Here is a 21,852-nt window from a genome sequence, read left to right on the forward strand (position 1 = left end):
ACTGACTATAAACTCACCAATGGATCTCTGGTTAGGTGACAAGTAGCTTGAACTATACTCCAATCTCACATCCATCAGAATCTTTTCTTACTGTTTACTTCTACCAAATTAGAAAGTATCAACAGCTGTTAAGTCCCTGGATTTAATATTTCATAATTTTATCAGAGAATTTCAGATATTTCAGAAAGAATGAACTCTGATAAGTTAAAGAGAATTCTCACTGAATATCCATTGCTTGAAAAAGTGCGTATCACACCAAAATCCAGAAAGTCAACTGTTTTAACCTAGGAGAAAATGTCGTGGGACTATATCATAGATTGTAAAATAATTCTCATTGTTATGTATTATCTTAATTGAGTCCCCCAAATAGCAGACCCCGAGAGAAGGATTAAGCACATGTCATCACTATGGGGCGTGCAGAAACCATGGAAGGTGAGAGGCAAGTGATAAAGAAAGTACAGGCCAACAAGGGGAGCATTAAACCAGCTACTGCAGTGAGTGACTAAAGCTTAAAGTCTTAGAGAAAATCTTGGAAATGGTATAAAATTCTTGCTTCAAAATTATATAAGGGCAAAGGAACTAGAGTAAGTACTGTCGTAGATCTATCAGCCAATGATTGGTTAAGGGCTGCCTCCAAAGAAAATTAAATTCTAGCCAATTCCAACCAGGCATGCTGATAGGCAAAGCATACTCTGGCAACCCAGGGTGACATTCTGACCCTGATGTATATGTTGACCACCAGAAGTCAAGCTGATGGACACTAAAACATAAGCAGATCTTACAGTACTTTGGAGGAACACTGAGAGTGTTTAATGCATTTCTCTTTACCAGAAGAATTCACATTACACATCAACATGATGGTATGTTTCTTATACGCATTTATAAAGTTCTTCTTACCTGCAGATTTTTTTGTTACTATTTTTAAATTAATTTTATATTTCAATTATTCACTTGGAAGACACTGATCAGCCTCTGTGATTTAGAGATAAATTATGCAAAGCAGTGTTACACACAAGGAGAGTCTGAGGAAATGACCTGAAAATGCATTAACAAAACATATTTCATTCTATTAACTGATTTTTATTTTACATTTTAGTATGTTTACAGAGCATCTAATTTCTTGTGCCACTGGTGAAAGGTATATGAGAGTTCTGTATTATTTTTGCAATTTCTTTGGAAGTTTAAATTTAAATAGTTAAATTTTTTTAATGTTTAAGAAGACTGTGTTTTGACAACAAAAGCAATAAATATTTAATGTGAATGCTACATAATTAATTATCATAATCATATTTCATATATGTCACATAGATATGCCATCGCTTAACTCCCTTTTAATCTCATAACTGTTTGACACTGGATAGACTTTCAGGAAACACAACTATTTTTCTGAGCTTCAATGTGAAAACATTACCCTATCAATACATTGCACAAGGCAGGCTGTGACACATCTTCAAGGTGAGATTGTAGTAGAAGAAATGAGATGCTCTGTATTTGCTACTTTTCCAGAACTCAAAACAAAATAAAAATTTTGATGAACCAAAGATCAGATATGAACTATTTATAACAGCTGTTATTAATTACTTTCTTCCCTAATGACTATGTGATAATTAAATGACAGAAATGTCATAATTCATGCAGAAGGAATTATATCCTCATAGAACTACTTGTTAGGGGACACCTGGACGGCTCAGTGGGTTAAGCATCTGCCTTCAGTTCAGGTCATGATCCCAGGGTCCTGGGATTGAGTCCTGCATTGGGCTCCTTGCTCGGCAGGGAGCCTATTTCTCCCTCTGCCTGCCACTCCCCCTGCTTGTGCTCTCTCTCTCTCTGTGACAAATAAATAAAATCTTTTAAAAAAATAAAAAAAGAACTACTTGTTAGTAAGTAGAAATGAACCTGTTGTTCAGAGGACAATACAAAATCTTATTTGTACAGACCCTGTTAGCCTAGAAGAACCTCTTTTGGCTCAGGCTAGTATACTGTTGTCTTAAATATCATTCACTGTTGATTATAGGATGCCATGGCCCAACTTCTCGTTCACCATCCGACTCTCATGGAGCATTCAAGGGAATGGACTGAAACATTCTGTGTTCTTACCAAATACAAGGCTTATAAACGTCTCAGCTAAAAATCTCTCCCCTGTCATGCATCACTGCATATATAAAAATGGCTAAAGCTTTTACTAATGAAATACCAAAAAAAAAAAAAAAAGAAAAACTAAAGTAACAACACTGCTAACTTCAAAATATAACAAAGATCCTTCATGACATTAAAATGGTCTCTAAAATATTTCCCTTGTGAATCACGATAGGATAAAGAGATGTCATATACATATGTATGAGAATGAAATGTTATGGGAGGTGACCTATAATTTATATATTGCTTGAAAACTTAAGGACATATGGTTAAATCTATTTATATATTTTACAATATAATAAATAAAAAGAAATTCCCTAACATTTCCTTATTTAATATAGACATGTCAATGTGTTTATATGCTGAATTATATGATCAAGCTCTTGCAAGCTATAAATCAGTCTTTGACTAGTGCTCTTATTTTTATTCTGTCACAATACATTTTCTAAATAAGGCATTATGTTTATAGTAGTTGAATATATGAGTCAATAAATAGCTCTTGAAGGAGATGGAATGCCAAAACAGAGCAGAGATGTTTGATAACCACCAAACCATCTGTTTGTAATATGTATCAATATGACGGACATTATTACCACTAGTCTAAATTTTCACACAACAAAGGAATCAACAACTCAATGTAGTCTCTGCCAAAGTTGTATTCTTTTCAATCAGTTTGATATTTTGTCAATGAATAAAATAAGTAAAGCATATTATAGCAAAGCTCAATATAAAACTATTCCCTATTGCAAATTGAGGTTAGGGAATCGATTATGTAATATCTAATGTTAGAAAATTTTCTTTATTTTAATAAGTGCACCTGTTACATTACGCAGTCGTTCCTTTTGATTTCTTCTGTCACGTTTCAAAATTTCACTTGTGAACATTCAAGCGACAATTCATGCCTTAAAAACAGGTTAGTATTTTTATTGTTTTAAGTCATCAAATGCACAGAAACCACTATAGTGTATATACTGAGAAACCAAAATGAGTTGTTCGTTAGCCTACTGAGGGATCTTGACAGTAAATATGAATTATGTAAGAAAGAAGCTATCTAAAGCATTTATAGCTACAGACATTAAAGAGCAGCTTCATTGATTAGAGTCCTAAACTCTCGCAGATAATCAGTGTTCAATTTCAACTTTTTCTTTTAAAGAACTAACCTTCCAGTTTACAGACAGAAATATACTCTATATGTTTCACTCTTTCTTTTAGGGAACTATTTTAAAGAAAATTTTGTTTAAAGCTAAAGGAAAATGAAAAGAGGCAGTAGGACTTTCTCAGGTTAATACTATTAAGTGGTATTAAATAAGAATGATTTGAACTATTTTATAATATTGCTCTTCTGTGTTATGAGTGGAATATAAAATTTATTTCTCATAAATCACTCTGATATAGGGAAAGCAAAAAAATGCAAATAATTGTGCCACTTACTAATCATGTTCAAGGAAGTCCTTTTAGTTATATGGATCTGTGTGTTTATCTGAAAAATGGAGTATCTACTTGGTCTCCATTACAGAAGTATTTTAAACTTCAAGTAAAAACATGACTATCAAAAAACTTTGAAATTTAAACCAGCTTATAAATATAAAGAATATACTTAATTAAAATTTTATTATGGAACAGAAACTTTATAAGACCCTTTTTATTACTTACTATTGGCTTGGCATTTGCTGTGTTATGTAAAGTACCAAGTACCACATCTTGTTTCAGAGCATGGACTTTGGAATCAGATCAATATGAGTTCAGTCCGTGACCAGCTAAGTCATCTTCAGCATTTACATCACATCTTAAAGCCATGGTTTCTTTATTTATAGAATGAAGATAATGTTATCTATTTTAATTATTGGGGCTGTTTGTATGTTTTAGGTCTATGTCTTACAGCCTTCAAATTTGAAATCATAGCCCTATCTACTGGGTAAGAAATAGGTCAAAACTAATTTGGCTGAGGCTGCACAGCTAGAAAGTGGGAGACATAAACCTAAATCCCAGGTGTGTCTGACACCAAAGTCTCTGTGCAATTCATTAGATTTGGCCATGGAAACTTTCTATGAACAAAAATTACAGAGAAGCTAAATGTATTTGTAATATGTTTTATGATGGAACAGCTCTAGCTGAAGGTGGTGCTTTTGGGGTTTATAGAAAAGATGCTCACACATCCTCACTCTCTCTATCTATGGCCCTTCCCTGCCACAGTGGCAGTTAACAGGGCTCTAAATACCCCATGAGCCCAGACAGCCACTATATTTTATCACAGTGTTCTATAATGACGTGCAATGAATAGGCCAAAGAGACCACACTACAGAAAGTTCCCCTAATGTATACAATTTTGAAAATATTCCTATAATCTGGAAAAAAATTACCAACTACTAAAGCAGCATCAGAAATCCCATGAACTGGGGCGCCTGGGTGGCTCAGTTGGTTAAGCGACTGCCTTCGGCTCAGGTCATGATCCTGGAGTCCCGGGATCAAGTCCCGCATCGGGCTCCCTGCTCGGCAGGGAGTCTGCTTCTCCCTCTGACCCTCCTCCCTCTCATGCTCTCTCATTCTCTCTCTTTCTCAAATAAATAAATAAAATCTTTAAAAAAAAAAAAAAAGAAATCCCATGAACCGCATTTGACTGAAAGGAGAACATTATACCATTTGTGGGTACCCCCGAGCTTCTGTGCAGTGAAAGGAGAGGCTAGAGAATAGAGCAACCTGTACGTTAGCTCTATAGACCGTGCTTTTTGTCTCCTAAAATGAATTTGAGTAACTTCTGGAGAGACTGATAGATGCAGATGTTATAGATACAGATATATAGATTCCATGATGTTTATCACAGGTTAGTGATCATGATAAATATTGCTTCATTTTGCCAAAGTAGATTTAGCGAATAGACAGTAGAAACCAAAATGATAAGAAATGAACTGCACATCAATCCTGTGAAAATGAGGACAATGAGCACAGACTTTAGTGGCTGAGAGTCTGGCTCTAGCAGGAAGGAGCAAGAGTTTGAAGGAGAAATAGTTAAATGGTTTTTCTTTTCTTTTTGTCTTCATGTAACACATTGCAGTCTGTTTATTTTGAGACAAAAAATCAAACATGAGTGATAAAGTAGCTCCCCAGAAAAATAAAACCAGGTGAATGGCTTAGATTTCAATAGTGGAGGGGCAAATATTCCTCCATCTCAGGGAAAACAGGAAATATCCAATGAGATCAAGTGTAGATAAATTTATAAGATGTTAGGAAATTCAGGAAGTTCACATCTAATTATTTTTATAATATATTTTGAAGTAAGAAGCAAGATCATCTATGGATAATGGGGGAGGTGGGTAAGGGTGGTAAAGGGGACTTCAGGAGCTCAGTGAAGATTCTTTTTTTTTTTTAAAGATTTTATTTATTTATTTGAGAGAGAGAAAGAGAGAGAGAGAGCAGGAGAGGGGGGAGGGTCAGAGGGAGAAGCAGACTCCCTGCCGAGCAGGGAGCCCGATGCAGGACTCGATCCTGGGACTCCAGGATCATGACCTGAGCTGAAGGCAGTCGCTTAACCAACTGAGCCACCCAGGCGCCCATCAGTGAAGATTCTTAATAGCCACCAAAGGGAATAATGAAGGTGCTGACTAGTGACCTACAATAGAATTGCCAAAAAGTGTTGAAGAGAGAGCCGATATTGGGAACCATGAATTTTTTTTTTATATATAAAGATTTTATTTATTTATTTGAGAGAGAGTATGAGAGAGAGAGAGAGAGTGCATGAGCAGGGGAGAGGGGTAGAGAGTGGAGGGAGAAGTAGGCTGTAGGCTCCCTGCCCCACCTAGCAGGGAGCCCAATGTGGGACTCGATCCCAGGACCCTGGGGATCATGACCTGAGTGGAAGGCAGATGTTTAACCAGCTGAGCCACCCAGGCACCCCAGGGGAACCATGAATTTCTAATGACTCTTAGTAATTTTTGTTTGTAATTTTTCTTCAGCAGCACTTAGGAGTATGGGTATAGAAACAGGGAACATCAGATGGTAACTAGACTTATTGTGGTGATTATTTCACAACATATACAAATATTGAATCAGTATGTTGTACACCTGAAACTAATGTTATATGTCAATTATACCTCAAAAATAAAATCAATTCAGGGGCACCTGGGTGGCTCAGTCATTAAGCGTCAGCCTTCGGCTCAGGTCATGATCCCAGGGGCCTGGGATCGAGCCCCACATCGAGCTCCCTGCTCGGCGGGAAGCCTGCCTTTCCCTCTCCTACTCCCCCTGCTTGTGTTCCTGCTCTCGCCATCTCTCCCTCTGTCAAATAAATAAATAAATAAAATCTTTAAAAAAAATTTTTTAAAAATAAATAAAATAAAATAAATTCAGAGAAATTGTACAAACTTATTCTTCCAGTGATTTTTTCTAAAATGGCAAAAAAAAAAGTGGAAAAAGATTTTTTTAAAAAGATTTTTAATATAAAGATAATTCTAGGAAGCTCTTTGCACCCTGGGTTCAGCACAGTGTTTTTTTTCAGTGAATGGAAGGAATACCTATTTTGTAATGCATGTAGTAAAGTGTTTAAAACACTTGTAATAAAGATGTTTGTAACAAGCTACTTGCAAACTGCATTCAGCACAGTTTTCTTTCAGTGAATGGAAGTGAAATACATTCCATAATGCATGTAGTGAAGTATTTTTTTGTAATATTTTATTTATTCATTTGACAGAGAGAGAGAGTGTGTGTGAGAGAGCACAAGCAGGGGGAGTTGCAGAGGGAGAGAGAGAAGTAGGCTTCCTGGTGAACAGGGAGCCCAGTGCAGGTTGGATCCCAGAATCCTGGGATCATGACCCAAGCCGAAGGCAGCCACTTAACCAACTGAGCCACTCCGGTGCCCCTATAGTGATATATTTAACAAGACTTGTAATAAAGATATTTTGTTATAGGCTAAACAAAAAAACAGAGAATGTGATTATGGGATTAATGTATTATTGGCCTTTTGCTGCATGGCTCCGGGAAAAGGCAAAGTGAACAGAGCAGTTGAACATACAGGGAAGAAAGGATGTAAACACTGAAGAATCTTAGTTAAGGAAGGAGAAGACCTGAGGAAAGGACTAATTTCAAGAATAGATAAAAAAATAATAGAATAATAATGATGATATGAATAGTATAATTAATGTGAATAGCTAAAAATTACTTTGTAATCTTTGTGTGCAAGCAACTGTTCTTATTGTTCTTATTTAATCATAAAGCTGATGCCATTATTAACTCATTTTACAGATGAAATAACTCAAACACAAAGAATTAAGTAAGCAACTCAAGAACACTCAAATAACAAGTGGTTAAAACAAGCTAAAGAGACTGAATGTCAAAAATGTCTTTGGAAATATGGTGAACTAGGAATCCATGAGGATCCATAAGAGGATGGGAAAATATGATGCCAATTGCCAGGTATAGTGTTAGAGTTTAAGATTTCAGAATTAGAGCATTTCAGTGAATAAGATACACATATAACCAAGCAATTGTGTTAGCAAATGGAAAATGTTATTAGAGGCTTAATAATTACTATTTTTGAGCCCTAAAATTACAATATAATTTGTGGTAACTATTAGGAACAAGATTGTTTTTTAAAATCTATCTCTTTTCCCTTACCTCTCAGTTCAAGCCAGATATTTGGGATTTTTTTTTTTTTCCCCTCCATTTGTTTGGCTTTCTAATGGAGTGCTTTATAAAAAAATGTTACAAGGATAACATTATCTGCATTTATCCTCACTGCAAGGAATGTGTGTGGAACATTTTTAGTGAGGTCGTATAAGAACAAAGTGAACAGTGGGATGGTCAAGAAATTCTGAGTGATAGGTGGAAGAAGGTATGTTCATATGAGCTAAAGCTCCTTGGAATTTATGAGTAAAAAGAAGATAAGCTACATGTTAACGTCTTCAAAATGTGGGTCAGTGACCAGGAGGTGGATGTCAGTACTCAAGTAGCACAATGAATGGTAGATGAGACAAAAGGATGGAAGCAGCAATGAGGTAGTCTGAGAGCACTATCCACATCCAAGAATTCACTACCTAGGGCGAGCACACTGAGCAGCCCCAGAGAAGCAGGGCCCATCCAGAAGAACCAGAATTTGGTCAAAGCAAAGAAGTAGTGAAAATATTCTTCCAAAAAGTGAGGATGTGAGGTAGTATTGTTTAATGGTTGAATATGATGTCTTCATAGTACCCAGTGAAAGTGAAGATGGCATTGATAAATGTGAAATAGAATGGAGTAGAAACATATAATGGGAGAATCTCATCCAATATAGACATAATGATCTGTGCATTTATATGATTTTTTTTTTTCCCCAAGAGTGTTTCTTGTCCAGTAGGAGTGAGAAAGAAGGCAGACAGGGAAAAAAGAAAGATTTCACTTTTTGGAGGTGACCAACATGACAGGAACAAAATATGTAAAATTAGCCATTCCAATGTTTATATTTTTAATGATAAAATGTTCTTTTGATTAGAATCACTGAAGCCTCTGAGTATTGATTGGATCACATCTAATTATTCCAAACACCCTCATGCTGTAGAAATGCTGGAAATGAAGTCAGGACATCAGTTCTTAAGAGATACTAACTGCTGCCCCTAGTGCAGTAACTAGAGATTTGAAAGATACTAAACACTGTACCAAAAGAGACTAATCTGTGCACCAGAACGTTTTCCATGCATCCTTAAAAATGCCATGTATACTGCGATTAATCATGACAGTAATGCTCAAATCTGTACTGCACAATTGTTAGTATGAATTTAGTGATTTAGCCAGACTCAATGAATGATGGAAAATTTTAGCCTGTCATATGTATAAATGACAAAGTACAAATCATTTTGTTAAACAAAAATCAACAACAGTGTCATTACTATTATGTGCTTAACACCTGAGTTGCCCAGACACAGGTTTCTTTTCATTAAATGTTTCCTTTCATTAAACAAGATTTATTATGTCATTGATATTTTCAAGGGTCACAATTAAGAATCAGATTTGGTTATACAATAAATGAATCTTTGGACACCTATATCTCATCCTGGCTGTAAATGGTTGGCATAACTATAGAGCACAGAGTCACTCCTGAGTTTTAATGATATTTATATGACTTGTCAGCTATGTGATCATAGGCTCTGAAACTTCCCTAAATTATGCAGATAATATTAATATCTATTTCATAGTAGGTATTGTAATAAAATTATAAATGTAAAATGTCTAACACGGCATCTGGTACATTGTGAGCTCATAAAAACATGTTATTTGATATCATTATTAATACTATTATTCTAGTTTACTATAGGTATCACTACAGAAGCACCAGAAGAACAATGCAAGCCATGTGATAGGACTCCTTGTGAACTCAATTTGATTTTAGATACTGTCAGATGGACATGAATGCCCTGGTTGAAAAAACTGGTTGAAAAAATTCACCAAGGCTCAGAAAAAAAGTAGTAAGGCCAGTATTTCAGAACACACTGAAAGAAAATTCCAGGAGCTGTCTGAGTATGGTATGATATTCTATCAGAGCAGCTTTTTTTTCTGCTAAAAAATGCTGTTGGGGCTCTTTGACTATGTGATTTGAAAAAGTGGAAAGGCTTTATCATTATTACTAAAAAATACAATGAAAATTGATCTTCTGTTTCTTTGTACAGTATACTACAATACAATAATGAAGGGTTAGAGTAAATTTCAATAAAGGCAAAATTAGGCCTAGAGAAAAGATTTTTCATGGTTGGTAATAGAATCATCATTGTTAGAGGTTATAAAGTCAAATAATATGATATGGATTCAAAAGCAGCTGTTTAATTAATTACTCTACACAAGCCATGTAATTGTGACCTGAGGCAATTTCATAAAGGGTGAAATTGTTAAAACTGAATATTAATTATACTATAAAATATTAGTATATCAGGAATTCTTGATAAATTGCATAAGTTGCATAATGATGAGAGAAATGAGAAAATATTTATGTAAAGTATTATATCTATTCTTATTTGATGCTTCTGGGATAGAAATTTTCCATCTAGGGGCGCCTGAGTGGCTCAGTCATTGGGCATCTGACTTCGGCTCAGGTCATGATCTCAGGGTCCTGGGATTAAGCCCCGCATCGGGTTCTCTGCTCAGCGGGGAGCCTGCTTCTCCCTCTCCCACTCCCCCTGCTGTGTTTCCTCTCTTGCTGTGTCTCTGTCAAATAAATAAATAAAATCTTTAAAAAAAAAAAAAAAGTAATTCTCCCTCTAGAGAAAGAGCCAGTCACTGTTTCTTTTATTATTGTCTCCTAGAGTTTTCTGCCTCATTACTACATTTAGCAGAACAGCCTGGCTTTTTTTTCCAAAGATTTATTTTTTATTTGCGAGAGAGAGTGCAAGAGCATGGGTGTGGAAGGGGCAGAGGAAAATGGAGAGAGACAGAATACACAAGCAGACTCCCACTGAGAGTGGAGCCCCATGCAGGGCTCAATCCCAGGACCCTGAGATCATGACTTGAGCCAAAACCAAGAGTCAGATGCTTAACCGGCTAAGCTACCCAGTTGTCCCAAGACAGAAGGACTCTTGAAGCTATTACCAAATAAATGTGTAAAAAAGAGCAATAGAGATTTGAAGGAGAGATTGGCAGAGAAAGTAAAATGGGAGAGGCTCTCTAGATCCAGCACATCAATTTTAGGTAATCCCCTTTCACGGAGTCCTTCAAAAGTACATATATTTTAAATTTTATTCTTATGTGCCAATATTTTTCTAGTTATGGGTAATTGAGTAATAAGGCAGAGTTCTTGCTCTCATGAAGCTTCTTTTCTAGTGTGAAAGACTAAAAATAAATCAATGCATAAAAATATATCAAAGGATGATTTTAGGATCTGATAATCCCCACTCTTACATAGAGAGCTACAGAAAGAGCTACATAGGCATGTAAATATAACTTTCATTTGAGGGTGGAATATTCTTCAAATATGACACTTATGGCTCAGAAAATCATGTAACACATATCAGATGGAAGGCACTTTAGATTCATGTCATTTGCTTTTATGATGAGGCATTCAATTTATATAGGAACCTTCCGCAAATTAAGAGTAGTTTTTCAAAAGAAAAAATTTATTTACTAATATATAAATGTGTGTCTCCTAAAACCTACAGGTTCCTCCTGTGTTTGTCCTATAAAAATGTGCTATGGGATCCATAGAACTTCCCAACCTGATTGGATATTCTTGGTGAAATGAGTTAAAGACAGGAATTGCAATGCAGCCTGAACAATGTCTAAAGCCTTCTTTATCAAAGGCCTAACTGGAAACAGACAGACTTTGAGGTCCGTTAGTAAAAAGGTCCCAGAAATACACTCAAACATGTTATATTTTGCACTCAAAATCCACAGGAAATCTACCAAAATCCACCAAAAGAGATGCATCTCTCTGAATGCTAGTAGAGACAAGGAAAATTGACTTTTCACATGATATTTATTATGGCATTAAAAGAGCCTGAGATTTGCTCTTCAGAGCTGACAACATATCTCTAAAGTCTCCCAGATTTTAATCTCATGTCCTACCTATCAATATGTCTGATGGGCATGATCCTTTGAGTAGGACAAAATAATCATCTTACCTGCAGACTAAATGGAAGCATGAAATCAGAGAACCTTAGTAAACCTCTTAAATGAGAGAGAGAAAGTATACACCTGTGCTGCCCAGGGCAGGCAAATATCTATTTTTGATATTATGCATTTTTTTAAATAAACAAACATCTTCCAGATAAGTTTTCCCTTCCTTTCCCCTTTGTTTGGAAAGGAAAACTTGTTTCTGCTTGTCTGGAAAACTCTTTGTCTTTCCTTCAATTCTGAATGATAACATTGCTGAGTAGAATATTCTTGGCTAGAAGTTTTTGCTTGCTTGTCTGTCTGTTTTTCTTTCAGTGCTTTGAATGTATTGCGCTACTCCCTTTTGGATTACAAAGTTTCTGCTAAAAAATCTGATAGTCCTACAAGAGAGTATTCTCTTCTATGTAACAAGCTGTTTTTTCTTGCTGCTTTTAAGATTCTCTCCTTGTCTTTAACTTTTGACACTTTAATTATAATGTGTGTTGGTGTGAGGTTCATTATGTTCATCATATTTGGAACTCTCTGGGCTTCCTGGATCTGGATACCTGTTTTCTTCCCACAGTTAGGGGTTTTTAGCCATTGTTTTTTCAAATAAGATTTCTTCCCCTTTCTCTCTTGTCTGGGAGCCCTATCATGTGAATGTTAGTCCATCTGATATTGTCCCTGAGGTCCCTTAAGCTATCATCATTTTTTTTCATTCTTTTTTTCTTTTTGCTGCTTTGATTGGGTGAATTCCACTGCCTCATCATCGAGTTCACTGATCCTTTCTTCTTCACTTAATCTGCTGCTGAACTACTCTCATGAATTTTTCAGTTCAGTTATTGCATTCTTCACTCTATGATTTATATTTGGTACTTTCTTATATTTTCCATCTCTTCTTTCATGTTCTCACTGTGTTAATCTGTTCTTCTTTCCAGTTCATTAAGCATATTTATGACCTTTACTTTGAACTCTTTATCAAGTAAATCACTTATCTCCATTAACTAAGCCTTTTTTCCTGAATTTTTATCTTGCTCTTTTATTTGGAACATATTCCTGAATTTCTTCATTTGCTTGACTGTCTCTGCTGTTTTATTTATTTATTTTTTAAGATTTATTTATGTATTTTAGAGAGAGAGCGTGTGAGTGAGCATGGGGGGAGGGGGCACAGGGGCAGAGGCAGACATAAGACCCAGAAACTTAAGCAGACTCTGTGCTGAGTGTGGAGCCTAATGTGAGGCTCCATCTCATGACCCTGAGATCACGACCTGTGCCGAAACCAAGAGTCAGATGTTTAACTGATTGTGCCACCCAGGCGTCCTTAGTTTCTTTACAATAGATAAAACCACCTCTCTCAGTCTTGAAGGAGTGGCTTCTTTTAGGAGATAAGTATTTTTTTTTTAATCCTGTTCTAGCTCTCTGTTATCTCTCAAAACTCCATGCTTGTCCAAGCAGCCTATTATATTTTTGATAGCTCTCAGTAATTAAGGATGTGCAATGACCTTTTAGGGTCCCTAAGGGCAGGATCTCAACACCTAGATTCAAGCTGATTGGAAGCCAGACCCTTAGACAGAAGCTTTCAAAAGTAAGCAAAATATAGAACCTTGTGGGACCTCACGCATAAACTCTGCTGGCCACCAGAGCCAGGCGATCTGGCAATGCCCTCTGTCAGGCAGTTGCAAAAACTGGGGGTCCAGACAAGTGTATAAGCTCTTCTCTGGGAGGTACTGGTGAGCTGGAGTAAAGCAGAGAGATCACCAATATGTCATCTACAGCCTATGTTCCTTGAGAGCAGCTCCACAGGCCACCAGATGTGTGTCAAACCTGAAGCCTACCCCCCAGGCCAAAGCTCTGGGAAAAGCAAAGAGGCCTCCTTTGCCCATGAAGGGGTGGGCCTCAGTTTGCTATCAGTGCCCTGGGGGTGGTAGTCCCTCAACAAGTGTCTCTCCGATTGCCACAGTCCTGGGGAACCCAGGAATTTAGGCCCTCTATATCACCAGAGCCAGGAGATCAAAGGGCATCCCCTGAGAAGCAACAGCAAAAATCAGAGCCCCAGCTGTAAAACCCAGGACACCAGACACATACAGAGTTCCCCTCTAGGAAAGACTAGTGCTCCGGAATGCAGCAGAGGAGAGGTGAAGACAGCACGTGCCCTCCAAGGTCTCTGGAAAGGGTTACAGTCAGCACCTGAATGTGTGTTTAATTAGCAACTTGTACTCCAGGCTGCTGGAGTACATGATGGTTATCAGATAGGCTCCCTTCACAAAGCTCCTGAGTCAGTTGCCCCTTGCTGTGCCCTCAGGGTGGTATCTGTTCAAGAAATGTTTCTCTTGTGAGGCACAAAAGTATACGTCCCACTGGCTACCAAACCAGGCAATGTAGAGGTGTACCTGGCAGCAGCCACAAAAACTGGGGTGCCAGATAGGGGTATGAGCTCCTTCCCTGGTGACACCAATTGTAACAATCCCATGGCACCATGAGCACAAGCTCCTCTAGCCTCCAACACCAAGCAGTCAAGAGGTGTCCCTGGATGGCAGCAGCAAAATCTAGGGCAAGAGATGCATGTAAAAGCTCCCTTCTGGGAGATACTGGTGCTCTGAAGCACAACAAAGGAAGAGCACAAAGATGTCAACTATCAGGAAGAGAAATCAAGTAAACAATCCCATTTATAATTGCATCAAAAAGAATAAAATACTTAGGAATTAATTTAACCAAGGAGGTAAAAGACTCGGGCTCTGAAAGCTGTAAGATACTGATGAAAGAAATTGAAAATGACATAAATAAATGGAAAGATATTCTGTGCTTGGAAGAATCAACAATATTAAAATGTCATACTGCCCAAAGCAAGGTACGGATTCATTGCAATCCCTATCAAAAACTCATTTTTCACAAAAATAAAACAAGTAATCCCCAAATTTGTATGGAACCACAAAGACCCCAAATAGCCAAAGCAATCATGAGAAAAAAGAACAAAGCTGGAGGCATCATGTTCCCTGATTGCAAACTACACTACAAAGATACAGTAATTAAAACAATATGATGTTGGCACACACACACAAAAAAAAGACACACAGATCAACAAAACGAAATAAATACCCCAGAAATAAACCTGCAATTAATGGTCAATTAATTTATGACAAAAATCCCAAGAATATACAATGGGAAAAATAATCTCTTCAATAAATGATGTTGGCAAACTGGATATTTACATGCAATCATGATCTTACACCATACATAAAATTTAACTCAGAATGGATTAAAAACTTGAATGTAAGACCTGAAGGCATAAAACTCCTAAAAGAAAGCACAGGTCTTGGTGATTATTTTTCTAATCTGACACCAAAGCAAAAGCAACAGAAGTGAAAATAAACTAGTGGGACTACATCAAACTAAAAAGCTTCTGCACAGCATACTAAATGGAAGAAAGTATTTGCAAATCATATATCTAATAAGAGCATAATATCCAAAACATATATGTGGAACCTAAAAAAATTAAAATTAAAAACATACAAGAAGAAGAAGCTCATAGATACAGAGAACAGGTTAATGGTTGTTAGAGATGGAGGGTGGTGAGTGGGAAAGATGGGTGAAGGGGGTCAAAGGTAGTAAAAGAAAAAATTAATAAAAAATAAATAGCCTATGCCTGGTGACATGTGCTGTTGATTAGTTATATAAAGAGATCTCATCTAGAACAGCAGTTGTAGTCACTAACTAAACAACATGAAGCCTATATTGGGAATAAGACAAGCTTCCCCTAGAACTTCTATTTCCAGTATCAGTTTGAGCACAAGGATTAAGACACCCCTTTCCCAGACACCTCTGCCTCCATTATCAAATGTCTAGAGAGAGTAATAGAAATCATCCATGTACAATACCTCCAGCTTTGCCACCAGGATCTGCTCTGAATCTACTGAGACTAATTTAAATAGCCCCTTTGATCTGTTTATGTTAGTATCAGAGGAATGCCCAGAGTTCTAAGTCATTTCTCATCTTCTGTTCATTAATGTCCCTATGGCCCTTTATATTCCTACTGAGCCTCTTATCCTCAATTCGTGAAACCCTTCCACCCCTCTTCAATTTCTTAAACACTTCAAGTAGAACCCCATTATTTTACCCTTTCACAACTTCTAAAACACTGAAAATTAATGATACATCATCATCACCAAACTCTTTTCTAAATATTCCCTGTACTTTCTTGCTCTAAAGGAAACCTAATTCTTCCCTGAGGACTCTGATTTCTCTGCAGGAATAACTGTGTATTTCTCTTACCACTCTCAGGCCTCCACATGTCAGCAGAAATGGTAGGTGTCCTCCTTAATTCTCATTGTTGCTTCCACACAATTCTCCCTCCTTTATCCCTAAATTCCCCAGTTTTAAATCTCATGTCACTAAATTGGAACATCAGATTACTGCTTCATATATATATATATATATATACCTTCATTACTGCTGTCATGTATGTACCTCTAACATGTTAGTCCTGATTCCTCAATGATTTTATCTCCTGTTCACCAATGCTATATGATACATGATTCCAGTTTAAATTCTTTGTTATTTCAAAACAAACCTACAGGGTCTTTCCAATGACCTTGAACCTCTTCCCCAAACTGATCTGGTCTTTCTCTCTACTGCTCATTTCCATAGAAGTATCTTAGACTGTGGCATTGTCAAGAACTGTAAACACTCCATAATCTTATTTCCAAGTATTCAAACTCCAAGTCTGACATTAAGACGACCTCCAATTCATAGATCCTATTATTTTTTCACTGTCTCTCATCTATTTGATGGTCTTTCTTCCCTTTCTACTAATCTTAAATTATATGGTGCTAGGGGCTGAACTGTGTCCCCCTCAAAATCCATATTCTAAAGCCCAAATTTCCAGTACCTCAAAATGTGGCTTTGGAGATAGGTCCTTTAAAGAGGTAATTAAGATTAAATGAGACCATATGTGTGGGCTCTAATCCAACTTATCTGCTGTCTTCTAAAATGATGAAATCTGGACACACTTAGAGACACTGAGGGGGTGTGTGTGTACAAAGGAATAATCATATGGGGACACAGCAAAAAGTGGCCATCTACAAGCCAAGGAGAGAGGCCTCAGGAGAAATTTGCCAACACCTTGATCTTGGACTTCCAGCCTCCAGAACTCTGAGGAAATAAATTTGTATCGCTGAAGCCACGTGGTCTGTGGTATTTTGGTTATGGCATCCCTAGCAAACTAAGACAGATTTTGGCACTCATAAGTAGAGTTCTGTTGAAACAAATGCCTAAAAATATGGCAGTGGCTTTGGCATGGGTACAAGCTGGATGAATTTGAGTTGCATGTTAGAAAAAGCCTAGGGTCACCTAGATGGCTCAGCTGGTTAAGCCTCCAAACTCTTTGATTTCAGCTCAGGTCATGATTTCAGTCATAGGATCGAGCCTGCATGGCCTCTGCTTAGCAGGGAGTCTGCTTGAGATTCTCTCTCCCTCTGCCCCTCCCCCCGCTCACGCACATGCACTCTCTCTTTCTCAAAATAAACACATAAGATCTTAAAAAAAAAAAAAGGAGAAAAAACGAAAAAGCCTAGATGGACTTGTAGAGACTACTGGCAGATATAAGGACATTAGAGGGGATTCTTAGGTCAAACCTGAGATGGAAATATGGAATGTGTTACTAGAAACTACAGGAAAGGTGACCCTTGTCACAAAGTGGCAAAAAACTTAAAGAAGTTGGATGAATTGTGAGAGAGACCTCAGGAGAACCCAAACCTGACAATACATTGGTCTTGGACTTCTGGCTTCTAGAACCGTGGAAAAAAAAAAAAATTCCTATTATTTAAGGCACTCAGTCTGTGGTATTTGGTTATGACAGCCCTAGCAGACTAATACATATGGTAATGCATTAAAAGTACTCTCTCTCATAATTTTCTTCCATATCCCTGACACATTTTATCATATTTGCTTCCCAAAACCACAACTCTAGTTACATCCAATGTCTGTCTATTCTACACATGTAACATATATCTTGAGTAAGTCTGGAGCAAGAAAAAAAAAAGAACTTCATATTAAAACCACATTGCCTGGTCTTGTTTTAAAATTAAAACCACAGATGTCAACTTGGCCCTTAACTGCATTGCAATTATCTTATACTTTCCTAACACATTGATTTTTCTACTTTTAAGAGATTATTTCACATATTTTCTTCATATCTCAAAGTTCTAATACTTAAATATCCTCACTCCATGATTAAAACTTTTCTTCTTCTTTTACTAAGAATTTGAAACAATAGAACATAATTTTCACCATCTTTCTTCCCTACATCTCATCAACCAGCATCTATACCTGAATATGCTAATTTCCTACCTGTTACCAAAGATCTCTGCTTGTATCAGAAGAGAGTCCCTCCACTTATTTTTAACATTTTTATAATTCTGCTGATTTTTTTCATCCTGGAATAGTAATTTTTACAGTAGTTTTAAGTTTCCAGAAAAATATGCAGAAATTACAGCCAGTTTTTATATACACTCTCACCACATTTTCTCCCATTATTAACATCTTGCATTAGTACCCACTCATCCATTTGTTACAACTGATGAAACACTGTCGATACATAATTATTAACTAAGGTCCATGGTTGACATTAGCATTCACTCTTTGTGTTGTATAGTTCTATGGGTTTTAACAAATGCATAATGTCCTATATGTATTATACATAGCATCTTATTTGCTTCTAAGTTTTGGCAAATATGAATAAAGCTGCTGTAAACATTCTTTGCAGGTTTTTGTGTGTATATAAATTTACACTTCATTTGGGTAAAAATCTAGGAGTGAGATTGCTGATTTTATGGTAAACTTATAGAAACTTGTAGACCATCTTCAAAGTGGCTGTATCACTTGGTATTCCCACCAGCAAAGACTGAGAGTTCTTATTATTCAATATCCTCACAATCATTTGGTTTGTCAGTGTTTTAGATTTTTGCTATTCTAGTAGGTGTGCAGCAATATCTCTTTGTTGATTTAATTTGCAATTCCCTATGACATATGATATTGAACATCTTTTCACATGCTTATTTGCCTACTGTATATCTTCTTTGGTGAGATGTCTGTTCTGATTTTAATCCCTTCACTTTTAAATTAGATCTTATTTGGTTTCACCAACTCAGTAACAATATCCCAGTATCTCCTACAATTCCTTTTTTTTCTATTTTGCTCTCTACATAATTACTTCCATCACCAAAAAAAAGTAGTAGTATTTTTTCCATCTTAAAAAAACAACTTATCTTGTTTCACATATCCCTTCATTTGTACAAACTTACAACAATCAAGGTTTTGTCCTATCATTTCATTAAAGCTACTATTTAGAACTCCATGTACTGGGATGCTTGGGTGGCTCACTCAGTTAAGTGTCCAACTCTTTGATTTCAGTTCACGTCATGATCTCAGGGTTGAGGGATCGAGCCCCTTCTCTCTCCCTCTGTTCCTCCCCCCACCACTCTCTCTCTCAAATAAGTAAATAAATAAAATTAAAAAATAAAATATTTTTTTAAAAAATTTAAAAATTAAATTAAAAAAATAATAATAACAGAGAATGTGATTAGATCACCACTGCTGCATCCTCAAGTCTTTGAGGATTTGCGTGATTTGTTTTTTTCTCAGACACATATTATTGCACTGGGTTTACCAAGTTGGAAACCAAGGGAAGCTCCAGAGTTTTCAATCCACCTGACCTTAACACTCCCTATTATAGAGGTAAAGGAGCCCAGGACGTGAGAAATAGCTGATGTGGTCTTGGTTTATTTCTCTATTTTATTTTGTTTTTAATTACTGTTTCTGTTCTTCACTTTGATTGTTCTGCTCTGAATTCGTTTACCTTCTTGGGGCCCTGATACCATGCTAGCTTTTAAAAGGCACCTCCCCTAACAGTCTCAACGGCATTCCTTGAACTCCACAATTCTGAACAAACTGTTTTCCTAAAACCAGCCTATACATAATGTCTCACTTTTTAAATTATCACATAATGCATGAAACATTTAGGCCATGCCGGAGCCCTTACACCTCTCCTATATGAGTATCTGCAGAATATCCCTTTTGGGCTTTTTCACTAGGTGTTTCCCTCTAGCACCATCAGTAGAGTCTACTCAGTTTCCTCATCCTCTATTCCAAACCAACCTTCCCTTCCTTTCCTCCTTAAAAATCAATGTTTTTTGAGACATGCTTCACACTGAAACCAAGCCTCTACTCTCAGTTTAAATCCACTGTAGCCAAACCCCCAATAAAAACAAAACAAAACAAAAAACCCATTGTAACCAACTAAAACTTATTAATATATATTAATTAAAATATTACCTATTTTAATAAAATATTAAATAAAAATAATTAATATTATAATAAAATATAAATACAAAATATTAATTAATTAATATATATTAACTAATTGATACATATTATTTACACTTGGAAATAACCTTTTCAATTGGTGGGGGTTGGATATAGGACATTGTTTCTCAGATGGCTGTGACTTTCTCTTCCCTGACTGTAACTATATAAAATAATTGTTATATTCCTGACTCTTGAATCAGGTATTTAGATGGCATGGGAGAAGTGAACATGACTATAGTTAATCTCTGGCATGACTATGTTACCTGGAGTTACAGGATCTCCTATATCCAAGAAGTTGCTATTTTTCATACAATTGACTCAAGTTGCAGAGTTCACAAAAGAGCTAAACATAAAGAGAATTACTGATGAAATATCTTGTACAAGTCCCAAGAGAAGTCATTATTTTTAAGAAAAACTTTTCAATATTTATACTATAATTTATCAATATAATTGATTTTACAGACAAGTTAATACATATTACATGTATCATATATATAGTAAATAGCATAAATATATTGTAAGACTGGTTTTTCACTTGTGCGTATTATTTAAGTTCCAGAAATACTAAAGAATAGATAGTTTTAGATAAACCCCTATAGGTCTCCAGATATTGCAGATAGAAATCTAACTAATTTTTACATATTTAAACATTAAAATATTGATTTAAAAACCATTTAGGACCATGAAATGTTACAAGTACAAAACTTCAATGATATTAACAGATGTGGTTTAAAATCATTACTAATACTTAGTATTATTAGTGTTCGCAGAGTCCAGATACACTCCTGGAGTCAGGTTTGCCTCAGAAAATTATGATTTTTCTTTCATCGATGGTACTGCTGTCTTGTTTAGAATTATTTTCAGTCAGTACAGAATTTATTCACTAGAAGTATTAATACTACGTCAGAGTACTGCGGTGGCATGACTTTTCAGTAGCATGTTCTCCTTAATGGTCATAGTTGTACTTATCAGATAGCTTCAGATTTTGTAATTTCCTAAGAGGTATTAACATGATTTTTACCAACAGAATTCAATAACTAATACGAGATTTTAATACATTTAATCTTATTTCAAACGTAAATTAGAGTCAGCCCTATGTACTGAATACCTCTGAGGAGACCCTATAGGTACAAGAATTGACACGTAGCCTCTGCTATGACATACATCAGTGGGAAAGACAAAACATATATACTTACAGCAGCATAAAATATACAATTTATTATCATGTACACTGAGTAGAAACCATGGTCAGAGAGAGTCAGGGCAAAAAATTTAAGCACTCTGTTATCCTGTTAACACAGGCTTTATCCTAAAAATCTATTTTGATCAGCAAAGGAAAACCGCCCCTAATGGCAGAACCACTGACGCATAAGTATTTGGTAGTTATCCTTGTTGGTTCCTAAACTGGCCCAGCACAAAAAAGAGCAAACAGAGGCAGAAGAAAGAGGCAGACCATTCCAGATTGGCAAGCGGCAGGTTTAATAAGCAAGAGAATTTACTTACAAGGCTTATCTCATGCAGTCACAAGATGAGTAGATCTTGAAACCTGTCCACCAGAATCTTAAAAGTTTATACAGAGGTCTTAACTGGATTCAACAACGTATTCAGCAGATGGTCTCAACAACACACTGCTCTGTCAAGGCTGTGTCCTTGAAAATGGCTCCCACTGTGGGAATGGTTGGCAGAGCATATATTCCAAGGATAGGGACAGGGTGAGAAGTCTCCTATTCCAAGGTCCAAATTGTGTATCAACCAGTGGTCATGGACTCGCAATGACCTCTTCCAACAATCCTCTATAGGTCCATACAGATA

At 36.4% G+C, this 21,852-nt stretch overlaps 1 long non-coding RNA gene across 1 annotated transcript in view; it reads right to left on the bottom strand.

The window, feature by feature from the left end:
- Positions 1–21,580, bottom strand: part of LOC118001244 — a 72,513-nt gene extending 50,933 nt beyond the window's left edge. The window contains exons 1-2 of the long non-coding RNA XR_004676658.1: positions 21,544–21,580; positions 20,304–20,383 (exon numbers count right to left, since the gene is read on the bottom strand). This is a non-coding gene — a long non-coding RNA (uncharacterized LOC118001244). The remainder of the gene's footprint in view (positions 1–20,303; positions 20,384–21,543) is intronic.
- Between the last annotated feature and the right edge of the window lie 272 nt (positions 21,581–21,852).

This window comes from Mirounga leonina, unplaced genomic scaffold (genome assembly GCF_011800145.1).
Source record: "Mirounga leonina isolate KUSES-001 unplaced genomic scaffold, KU_Mleo_1.0 Mir_53, whole genome shotgun sequence".
NCBI lineage: Eukaryota > Metazoa > Chordata > Mammalia > Carnivora > Phocidae > Mirounga > Mirounga leonina.